At 44.4% G+C, this 12677-nt stretch overlaps 1 protein-coding gene across 1 annotated transcript in view; it reads right to left on the reverse strand.

Annotated features, from left to right (window-relative positions):
- The window catches only part of LOC118387534 (regulator of G-protein signaling 3-like), a 217559-nt gene extending 206359 nt beyond the window's left edge, over positions 1 to 11200 (reverse strand). Inside the window, exon 1 of the mRNA XM_052459849.1 lies at positions 10995 to 11200. The gene's annotated coding sequence lies outside the window, so the exon portion shown is untranslated. The remainder of the gene's footprint in view (positions 1 to 10994) is intronic.
- Between the last annotated feature and the right edge of the window lie 1477 nt (positions 11201 to 12677).

Here is a 12677-nt window from a genome sequence, read left to right on the forward strand (position 1 = left end):
ACACAAACAGACACAGACAGACACAAGCAGACACAGAGACACAAGCAGACATACACAGAGACACAAGCAGACACACACAGAGACACAAGCAGACACACACACAGAGACACAAGCAGACACACACACAAGCAGACACACACACACACACAGAGACACAAGCAGACACATACAGACACACACACACACAGAGACACAAGCGGACATTTAAAAATCCTCTGAAACACTGCCCTCTACATTTACATAATGTAATGTAAATCCATTATAAATTACACACTCACACACACTAACACATGTAAACAGATCTTCCTCTACACAGACATACTCTACAGTCATGGCCAAAAGCTTTGAGAATGACACAAATATACATTTTCACAAAGTCTGCTGCCTCAGTTTGTATGATGGCAATTTGCATATACTCCAGAATATTATGAAGAGTGATCAGATGAACTGCAATTAATTGCAAAGTCCCTCTTTGCAAAAAAACAAACATTTCCACTGCATTTCAGCCATGCCACAAAAGGCATGACATCATGTCAGTGATTCTCTCGTTGACACAGGTGTGAGTGTTGACGAGGACAAGGCTGGAGATCACTCACATGCTGATTGAGTTTGAATAACAGACTGGAAACTTCAAAAGGAGGGTGGTGCTTGGAATCATTGTTCTTTCTCTGTCAATCATGGTTAACTGCAAGGAAACACGTGCCATCATCATTGCTTTGCACAAAAGTGGCTTCACAGGCAAGGATATCGGTGCCAGTAAGATTGCACCTAAATCAACCATTTATCGGATCATCAAGAACTTCAAGGAGAACGGTTCAATTGTTGTGAAGAAGGCTTCAGGGCGCCCAAGAAAGTCCAGCAAGCGCCAAGACTGTCTCCTAAAGTTGATTCAGCTGCGGGATCGGGGCACCACCAGTACAGAGCTTGCTCAGGAATGGCAGCAGGCAGGTGTGAGTGCATCTGCACGCAGAGTGAGGCGAAGATTTTTGGAGGATGGCCTGGCATCAAGAAGGGCAGCAAAGAAGCCACTTCTCTCCAGGAAAAACATCAGGGGCAGACTGATATTCTGCAAAAGGTGCAGGATTGGACTGCTTGGGACTGGGGTAAAGTCATTTTCTATGATCCCCTTTCCGATTGTTTGGGGCATCCGGAAAAAAAGCTTGTCTGGAGAAGACATGGTGAGCTCTACCATCAGTCCTGTGTCATGCCAACAGTAAAGCATCCTGAGACCATTCATGTGTGGGGTTGCTTCTCAGCCAAGGGAGTGGGCTCACTCACAATTTTGCCTAAGAACACAGCCATTGAATAAAGAATGGTACCAACACATCCTCCAAGAGCAACTTCTCCCAACCATCCAGGAACAGTTTGGTGACGAACAATTCCTTTTCCAGCACGATGGAGCACCTTGCCATAACGCAAAAGTGACAACTAAGTGGCTCAGGGAACACAACTTCGATATCTTGGGTCCATGGCCAGGAAACTCCACAGACCTTAATCCCATTGAGAACTTGTGGGCAATCTTCAAGATGCGGGTGGACAAACAAAAACCAACAAATTCTGAGAAACTCCAAGCATTGATTATGCAAGAATGGGCTGTCATCAGTCAGGATGTGGCCCAGAAGTTAATTGACAGCATGCCAGGGCAGATTGCAGAGGTCTAGAAAAAGAAGGGTCAACACTGCAAATATTGACTCTTTGCATCAACTTAATGTAATTGTCAATAAAAGCCTTTGACACTTATGAAATGCTTGTAATTATACGTCAGTATTCCATAGTAACATCTGACAAGAATATCTAAAGCCACTGAAGCAGCAAACTTTGTGGAAATTAATATTTGTGTCATTCTCAAAACTTTTGGCCACGACTGTACTCCCACTCAGCCCAGTCCAAGCTCTTCTCTGTTGTCGTGGAAGGATCAGAATTTGTTGGTAACATTTGTAAGATGTTTAATATTCATCAAATGTGTGTAAATTACTTCTCATCAGAATGGTATTTTTGTATAATACTGTGGCGAGGTTGCAGTTATCTGTTCTATGCCAAAACTAAGTTGCATGGGCCACAGAGAGGGGAGAGGTCAACGTGTCATCATGTGTAAACATATCTTTACTCCCTACCTTTCCCAGTGGGAAAAGGAGGGTTGCAGTGTCTGGAATCATTCTATGCTCCCTCTAATGTTGTTTCTATCTTACCCTATAGCCTCACTCTCCTCTCCGTGAGCTTGTCCAGGTTTGGTTGTATTTTGAGTTGGTTGTATCTAAATGACAATTTGATATATGCCTGTTGATATGGAGGATTGGTTTATGGTTCTGAGGTTTGGGAAAGGAGACAAAGCTGAATGATGAATTATGTCTATGCTGTCTGACTATGTGTGTCTTTGCTATTAAAGGAACTCAGTTGCATTGTAAGGGGGCTCTCAGAGAATTCACTGAGAGACACTGAATTTATCTGAGAGTCACAGGATTGTGATAGAGCTCATATAATTAAAGATGGACTTTTATAACTAACTCTGACGTGTGTGTGTGTGGTTTGCTCCCATGATTTGGTAAATAGAGGAAATTTCCACGACACTGTCCTGGCACCCCAATGGTGGAACCAGCTTCCCCCTGAGTCCCTGTCCTTTCTATGTCTGTGATATGTGGTTGTCCCTCCGAGCTATCTTAAGAGGAATGCACTAACGTAAGTCACTCTGGATAAGAGCGTCTGCAAAATGACTCAATTGTAAACGTACACCCAACACTCCAAAACCATGAAGGGCAGTCCATTCTCCCTTATTCATCCAATACATAAGGTTATGTAAGAGTGTGGGATCTCATATGATCTCATATGATCTGCATTACCTATCCCTACTGTCTAACCCATTCACTAACTGTCTAACTGAACTAAACGACTACCGTAGCACTCACTTCCGTCAACATGAAGTGCTTTGAGAGACTAGTCAAGGACCATATCACCTCCACCCTACCTGACACCCTAGACCCACTCCAATTTGCTTACCGCCCAAATAGGTCCACAGACGATGCAATCTCAACCACACTGCACACTGCCCTAACCCATCTGGACAAGAAGAATACCTATGTGAGAATGCTGTTCATCAACTACAGCTCGGCATTCAACACCATAGTACCCTCCAAGCTCGAGACCCTGGGTCTCGACCCCGCCCTGTGCAACTGGGTACTGGACTTCCTGACGGGCCGCCCCAGGTGGTGAGGGTAGGCAACAACATCTCCACCCCGCTGATCCTCAACACTGGGGCCCCACAAGGGTGCGTTCTGAGCCCTCTCCTGTACTCCCTGTTCACCCACGACTGCGTGGCCACGCACGCTCCAACTCAATCATCAAGTTTGCGGACGACACAACAGTGGTAGGCTTGATTACCAACAACGACGAGACGGCCTACAGGGAGAAGGTGAGGGCCCTCGGAGTGTGGTGTCAGGAAAATAACCTCACACTCAACGTCAACAAAACTAAGGAGATGATTGTGGACTTCAGGAAACAGCAGAGGGAACACCCCCCTATCCACATCGATGGAACAGTAGTGGAGAGGGTAGTAAGTTTTAAGTTCCTCGGCGTGCACATCACAGACAAACTGAATTGGTCCACCCACACAGACAGCATCGTGAAGAAGGCGCAGCAGCGCCTCTTCAACCTCAGGAGGCTGAAGAAATTTGGCTTGTCACCAAATGCACTCACAAACTTCTACAGATGCACAATCGAGAGCATCCTGTCGGGCTGTATCCCCGCCTGGTACGGCAACTGCTCTGCCCACAACCGTAAGGCTCTCCAGAGGGTAGTGAGGTCTGCACAACGCATCACCGGGGGCAAACTACCTGCCCTCCAGGACACCTACACTACCCGATGTCACAGGAAGGCCATAAAGATCACCAAGGACAACAACCACCCGAGCCACTGCCTGTTGACCCCGCTATCATCCAGAAGGCGAGGTCAGTACAGGTGCATCAAAGCTGGGACCGAGAGACTGAAAAACAGCTTCTATCTCAAGGCCATCAGACTGTTAAACAGCCACCACTAACATTGAGTGGCTGCTGCCAACACACTGACTCAACTCCAGCCACTTTAATAATGGGAATTGATGGGAAATTATGTAAAATATATCACTAGCCACTTTAAACAATGCTACCTAATATAATGTTTACATACCCTACATTATTCATCTCATATGTATACGTATATACTGTACTCTATATCATCTACTGCATCCTTATGTAATACATGTATCACTAGCCACTTTAACTATGCCACTTTGTTTACATACTCATCTCATATGTATATACTGCACTCAATACCATCAGTATCTTGCCTACGCCGCTCTGTACCATCACTCTTTCATATATCTTTATGTACATATTCTTTATCCCCTTACACTTGTGTCTATAAGGTAGTAGTTTTGGAATTGTTAGCTAGATTACTTGTTGGTTATTACTGCATTGTCGGAACTAGAAGCACAAGCATTTCGCTACACTCGCTACACACTAACATCTGCTAACCATGTGTATGTGACAAATAAAATTTGATTTGATTTGATTTTAACCCATTGTCTAACTGTCTAACCCATTGTATAATTATCTAACTGTCTATAACCCATCATCTAACCCATTGTCTAACCCATTGTCTAACCCATTGTCTAACTGTCTAACCCATCATCTAACCCGGTCTAATTGTCTAACTGTCTAACCCATTGTCTAACTGTCTAACCCATTGTCTAACCCATTGTCTAACTGTCTAGCCCATTGTCTAACTAATTGTATAACTGTCTAACCCATTGTCTAATTGTCTAACTGTCTAACCAGTTGTCTAACTGTCTAAACCCATCGTCTAACCCATTGTCTAATTGTCTAACTGTCTAAGCCATTGTCTAACCCACCGTCTAACCCATTGTCTAATTGTCTAACCCATTGTCTAACCCCTTGTCTAACTGTCTAACCCATCATCTAACCCGGTCTATTTGTCTAACTGTCTAACCCATTGTCTAACTGTCTAAGCCATCGTCTAACCCATTGTCTAATTGTCTAACTGTCTAACCCATTGTCTAGCCCATTGTCTAACTGTCTAACCCATCATCTAACCCAGTCTAATTGTCTAACTGTCTAACCCATTGTCAAACCCATTGTCTAACTGTCTAACCCATCGTCTAACCCATTGTCGAACTGTCTAACCCATCGTCTAACCCATTGTCGAACTGTCTAACCCATTGTCTAACTGTCTAGCCCATTGTCTAACTGTCTAACCCATTGTCTAACTGTCTAGCCCATTGCCCAACTGTCTAACCATTTGTCTAACTATCTAACCCATTGGCCAACTATCTAACCCATTTTCTAACTGTCTAACCCACTTCTGCATTAGAATGACCAAAAAAGGTGTTGTGGTGGATCTCTCTCACTCCCCGAGAAGTTCTTAAATTAGCCTTTCAAATGCAAGGCCGTATCCCGGTCAATTATGCTAACAGTCTGGCCCATGTTGATGTGCACTCCTTTCGGAAGGGAATAGAAGAGCAGTGGTCTTGCACGCCGTGCGTCACACTCAGAGCAGAGCATGCTAGGTTGAGAGGGAGACTGTGCAACACTATGTCTGTAGTCCAATTAGAGAGCAGCAGAGACCCAATCTCGGTCCTACTGATGCTATGAGCCTATTGTGGGACTCTAATAGCGAGGCTTGCTAGTATGACTCTGCACGGGCTAGAAACCTTGCATCTGCAGTATTTGGTCTTAGATTTGCATCACAGTTTGAAACGTTTTTGTTACTCACATAGCTGCTCTCAGGTAGCCGAATTCTTCATTTGAATAATCCTATTAGTAGTATTCATTGCCAGAGACACACACATAACAGCAGTGTCAGAGATCATGCTGGCTCTCTCAGATGACCCTGGCTCACCTCACTGTAAGCAAAGCCTTCACGGAGGCAATTTTTACAATTTATTTTTATGTATATATATATATTTATTTATTTATTTTCCCTCTTTTTCTCCCCAATTTCGTAGTATCCAATTGTTAATATTTACTATCTTGTCTCATCGCTACAACTCCCGTACGGGCTCGGGAGAGACAAAGGTCGAAAGCCATGCGTGTTCCGAAACACAACCTAACCACTGCTTCTTACACAGCGCGCATCCAACCCGGAAGCCAGCCGCACCAGTGTGCGCACCTGGCGACCTAGTTGGCATGCACTGCACCTGGCCCACCACAGGAGTCGGTAGTGTGCGATGAGACAAGGATATATCCCTACTGGCCAAACCCTCCCTAACCCGGACGACGCTAGGCCAATTGTGCGTCGCCCCACGGACCTCCCGGTCGCGGCCAGCTGCGACAGAGCCTGGGCTCGAACCCAGAGTCTCTGGTGGCACAGCTAGCGCTGCGATGCAGTGCCCTAGACCACGGCGCCACCCGGGAGGCCCCTACGGAGGCCATTTTAATGTGGGTGGCTGTCCCTTTACAAACCTGATGAATGGCCTATCATTTAGTCATGAAATTCTAAATCACAGCTGAAATGTCTGAACCCTTTCCTCTGATGTCTGCCGGAGCTCTTCAGGGTGACAGAAGATTGCGGTTAAGTTCAAAGCGCTCTGGGAGTGACAAACTGGGGTCAGAAAACATGTTTTCCTTCCTCTCTTTCACTCTGACTTTATCATACACCTCTCCTTCTCACCTCCCACGCTCTATCTCTGTTTGCAGCCATAAGTGACGCCAATCGTGCATCTCTCCCTCTCTCTCTCTGCTTTTATTTAACAGCATGATTAACATCAAGAGCCTCCATTCAGACAGCTCTTTTGTCATCTCCCATATTCTCACAGAAAATTGACTTTTAGTCTTCTGATAACACACTTCAGTTCTCTTCCTTATGTAACAGATATAACAGAGAGCCAGGCTTATGTCAATTGAATCCCAATTTCCATATTGCTTGTTGGGTGGACATAGGCTGTTGTCTTTGTTGGTTCTGTTGCCTAGAAGGCACTGTGTGGCTAGAGCAAGTTAGTGGTTCTATTGTATTGTATTGTATTCTATTTTATTCTATTCTGGCAGGCTAACAGCTGTGTTGTGTGAACAGTGCAGATTGGCAGATGCAACAGGGCTGTTACCCATCCTGCCCCTGGGGCTTTGCATTCAGATGGGTTGTGGACTGTTCTCTCTGCTTCCGAACGGCAAGCGGTACAGTCTGACACCAACAGGCTCCTGAACAGCTTCTATCCCCAAGCCATAAGACTGCTGAATAGATAACTAAATAGCGACACGGACTAGTTGAGTTGACAATTTTATACATGTTTTACACTGTCTCTATGCACATTCACAGGGCCCTACACACTCACGCCCCCTGATACTCTAACACACACAACCACACACTTCATAATTTGCTCACACACACATACATTTATACTAAAACTACACACCCACATGCCCACTAACATACGATCAATGCTGCTGCTACTCTGTTTATCAAATATGCCTAGTGACCTTACCCCTATGCATACAGTGCATTCAAAAAGTATTTAGACTCCTTGACTTTTTCAACATTTTGTTATGTTACAGCCTTATTCTAAAATAGATTAAATATTTTTTTCCCCTCATTAATCTACACACAATACCCCATAATGACACAGCAAAAACAGGTTTTTAGAAATGATGGCAAATGTCAAAAAAGTTTAGTAATGAAATATCATCTTTACTTAAGTATTAAGACTCTTTACTCAGTACTTTGTTGAAGCACCTTTGGTAGCGATTACAGCCTTGAGTCTTCTTGGGTATGACGCCACAAGCTTGGCACACCTGTATTTGGAGAGATTCTCCCATTCTTCTCTACAGATCCTCTCAAGCTCTGTCAGGTTGGATGGTGAGCGTCGTTGCACAGGTATTTTCAGGTCTCTCCAGAGATGTTCGATCAGATTTAAGTCCGAGCTCCGGCTGGGCCATTCAAGGACATTCAGAGACCACTCCTACATTGTCTTGGCTGTGTGCTTAGGGTCGTTGTCCTGTTGGAAGGTGAACCTTCACCCCAGTCTGAGGTCTTGAGCACTCTGGATCAGGTTTCCATCAAGGATCTCTCTGTTCTTTGCTTCGTTCATCTTTCCCTCGATCCTGACTAGTCTCCCAGTCCCTGCTGCTGAAAAACATCCCCACATCATGATGCTGCCACCACCATGCTTCACTGTAGGGATGGTGGCAGGTTTCCTCAAGACTTGACGCTTGGCATTCAGACCAAAGTGTTCTATGTTGGTTTCATCAGACCAGAGAAATTTCATTTTTGTTTTTCATGGTCCGAGAGTCCTTTAGGTGCCTTTTGGCAAAATTCAAGCAAGCTGTCATGTGCCTTTTTACTCAGGAGTGGATTCCGTCTGGTCACTCTACCATAAAGGCCTGATTGGTGGAGTGCTGCAGAGATGGTTGTCCTTATGGAAGGTTTTCCCATCTCCACAGAGGAACTCTGGAGCTCTGTCAGAGTGACCATTGGGTTCTTGGTCACCTCCCTGACCAAGGCCCTTCTCAGCTGATTGTTCAGTTTGGCCAGGCAGCCTGCTCTTGGAAGAGTCTTGATAGTTTCGAACTTCTTCAATTTAAGAATGATGGAGGTTACTGTATTCTTGGGGACCCTCAATGCAGCCGAACGTTTTTGGTACCCTTCCCCAGATCTGTGCCTCGACAAAATCCTGTCTCGGAATTAAATCTTAAAACTTGAAACTAGGCCAAATTGATCAGTCGGGGTTGCATGGTACACTGACCAACACTATACCGCTGTAGGGAGCATGCCCTACACATCTGCTCTACTTCCTGCTTTAGCTAGCTATGTTATGTAGCTTCACTGGGCAAATATACTGTAGCCTTCCTGGGTGTAATTGGACAACAAGGTCTGAATCATTCTGGTCAGTAATTGGAGTATCGCTGGTTCAAGCCCCACTCCTGTTCTTGTTCCTAGATCGCTTTGTTATCACTAGGATGCTCTCAGAGGATGGCCTGAAGGTATGATTTTAAAAACAAAATGTATCATATAAGCATTAGTTGTAACCTGTCATGTCAACCTGAATGTGTGATAAAAATACTTTCTATTAATTTCTTATACAACTAATGATGTGTAAGAGATTGCAAAGGAGATGGATGAAAGATAAGCGTTAATGAGTGAGAGAGAGGGTGAGAGAGAAAGGGAGAGCAAGAGATAAAGGGATTGAGAATGAGAGAAAAAAGAACAGGACATGGATGAAAGTGGTACTGTGGGAGAGAAAAGAGGGTGAGATTAAGAAGGCTACAACAGACATAGATGTAAATGAATTGGATTTTCCCAGTCCCATGTTCATGTTTCTGGTTAGGACAAACAGAGTTTAGTTGCCCTACATTCACCCAGATGCCAACAGCACAGGAGAGAATCAGCACTGATGTGGGATGCACACATGCACACACACATGCACACATGCACACACACACAACAGACACTCACAGGCTTTGATATGAAGAGTCACACACTGTTTCACACACGGTGCACACACACCTCTACCTATCTCTACCTTGCACATTCTTCCCCTGCAAATCTACCATTCCAATGTTTTCCTTGCTATATTGTATTTACTTTGCCACCATGGCCTTTTTTTGCCTTTACCTCCCTTATCTCACCTCATTTGCTCACATTGTATATAGACTTATTTTTCTACTGTTTTATTGACTGTATGTTTGTTTTACTCCATGTGTAACTCTGAGTTGTTGTATGTGTCGAACTGCTTTGATTTATCTTGGCCAGGTCGCAATTGTAAATGAGAACTTGTTCTCAACTTGCCTACCTGGTTAAATAAAGGTGAAATCAAATCAAATAAATAAATTACATATGTTCTCATGTTCTGAGCAAGGAACTTAAACGTTAGCTTTCTTACATGGCACACATTGCACTTTTACTTTCTTCTCCAAAACGTTACTATTTATTTGAGGCTAAATTGATTTTATTGATATATTATATTAAGTTAAAATAAGTGTTCATTCAGTATTTTTCTATTTTCTATTATAAAATCGGCCGATTAATCTGTATCTGCTTTTTTGGTTCCCAAAAATCGGTATCGGTATCGGTGTTGACAAATCATAATCAGTCGACCTCTTGTCTGGTCTGCATTTAATATCTTAACTTATGTTCAACCTTTGTTAAGATCGATTCAGATGTGAATAATAAAGAATAATAAACATGTGTTTTTTTGTAGAAGGCTGTGTGTGGCTCCTACCGTCATGTGGCTATAGAAATTAGCTTTGTGGCCTATCCTTACTCTAACACTGTAGCTTTTAGATTCATTTCAGTCCATCAGCTTCAGAATGAAGGATCGTTTTCCCATCTCACCCCTGGGCATGGGTCTGAGCAGCCTCATGCCATTGTCAGAACACAAATACTTTCTAACCAGCACTAAAAGTCTGAAGTGACAGCTGCCCCAGTTCTTATCAGACAGCCATTATATACAGAATATAAACACACACACACACAAACACACACACACACACACACACACACACACACACACACACACACACACACACACACACACACACACACACACACACACACACACACACACACACACACACACACACACACACACACACACACACACACACACACACACACCATTCCTAAAACTACTTGCAAATTACATGAGACAATCTGAGCTTAGTCAAGCATGGCAAATGAGCACGATTACTATTTCATTGGGTCAATCTCAATCTGAGAGGATGACATGCAAATATTAATTACACAAGGCATACTATTACAATGTAATTAAATAATGCGTCAAAGGTGTGTGTCTCTCACTCACTCACTCACTCACTCACTCACTCACTCACTCACTCACTCACTCACATCACCAATAAAGAGAGACAGAAGAGAGAGAGAGAGAGAGAGACAACCGAAAGACAGAGAGGAGACAATAAACACTAAAACCCGCTAATTAAGCGCTTCTATCTTTCTACATCTCAAACAACAACACTATACTACTGTACTCCTGAGAGCACAAAGGCAACACTCACCTACTCCAGACTGCTCAGGGGGCAGGCACTCAAACGCATAACTTGTCTATAGTCCACCAGCACCAAGGTGAAAGAGCATAGACGGGTGAGAGAGAGAACAGTCACTCTTCTCCACAGAAAACAAGAAAATATGGCCAGTGTGGAGGAAAGAATGAAAGTAAACAGCAGCATGTGTGAAGCTCTGCAGTGTCACTCCTGCACACAGTACAAACACAGAGCTGTTTGCAACTCCTCAGACGCCGAGTGCTTGTCCAGCCCCCTCCTCCCTCCCTACCTCCCTCCACACTTCGCTCTCCCTCACTCCCTCAATCCCCATTTCTCCCCGCACCCCTCACCCCACCTCCCGACCCAGAATGCCAAGGCCCCTTTAGATAGCCCCAGCTGCGAGCCCGGTACAGTCCGCACACACTCGTACACACACACATATAACACACACACACTCGACTCAGTGGAGGTCTGCTGGACAGATACAGATACACGATAGACATATATGTGCACTCATCTGAGCTCCCCCGAATATACCATTGTATATTTAAACCCTCATACAATGCGTACGGTACACATGTACTATAGCACACGCAGATGTAGAATGGCGAGATGCTCCACTGACCGGTGGTGTGTTATTGGATTTGTTGGGGATGGGAGCACACTCTCAGGTGCTTGGTCTTTCCCAGCTCCTCCCCCCAGTAGGTAATACCAGCCCCTGACCTCCTACAGCAGCCCACAGAACAACCACACTGTTAGTCAGGAAGAGAGAGGAAGGGAAGAGAACAGGAATATTTGCATTTGAATGCAAGCACACACACACACTACACACACTGTACAGTGCAGCAACTAGCCTAGGTCTTCCTCCATCCAGTGAGAGTGGAGAATGCAGTGTTCTCTGTACTGGTGTCTTCTCACTGTCCATTATTGAGATGGTTCCTACTAAATGAGCTCTTTCCTACTAAATAGATGTGATTCTGTGGACTGTAACAACAATCACTGGGAAAAGCATCTTATCTGTGTGGACAAATGTATGCAGGCTGTGGGGCGAGGGGGAGAGACGATGGAGAGAGGGGGAGAGACGGTGGAGAGAGGGGGAGTGGGGGAGGGGAGACATGTACTGTAACCCCTGACTATTATGATGCCCATAAGACAAACAGAAACCAGAGGGAGGGGAAAGGGAAGAGAAAGAGGAGGGGACATAGAGAGACAGAGGGATGGGACGAGGGAAGGGATGAGAGAGATAAGGGGGATAGATGAAGCAGAATAAAGCCAAGGAGTTGTAGAGGGTGACAGTAGCAGGAGGGAGCTGAGAGATGAACTGGAGAACTCCCAGTGACTCAATGCTTAATCTCCTCATTAGCAAGTTGAGCCAATTAAATATTCTTTGGGCTGAATGCTAGAGAGGAAGAAACTATTTGTTTAGACCGAGTTTGAGCTAAATGCCAGGAAAGGCTTACTTTGTATGGGAAATAGGCTAAATATGTGTGTGTGAGTGTGTTTGTGTGTGTGTGTGTGCATATTCTGTATATAATGTGTGTGTGTTGTGACCATTGTTCTCACAGCTCGCATTACAGGAATAGCATAAATATGCAGGGACCGCAGAGCAAACAAATGATGACTACCTAAATGTCAAAAGTGGTCTTTTTTTATATGGGTCTGAATCTTAAAATACATAGAATCCTTTCAGTTATCTGA

This window comes from Oncorhynchus keta, chromosome 13, assembly GCF_023373465.1.
Source record: "Oncorhynchus keta strain PuntledgeMale-10-30-2019 chromosome 13, Oket_V2, whole genome shotgun sequence".
Lineage (NCBI taxonomy): Eukaryota > Metazoa > Chordata > Actinopteri > Salmoniformes > Salmonidae > Oncorhynchus > Oncorhynchus keta.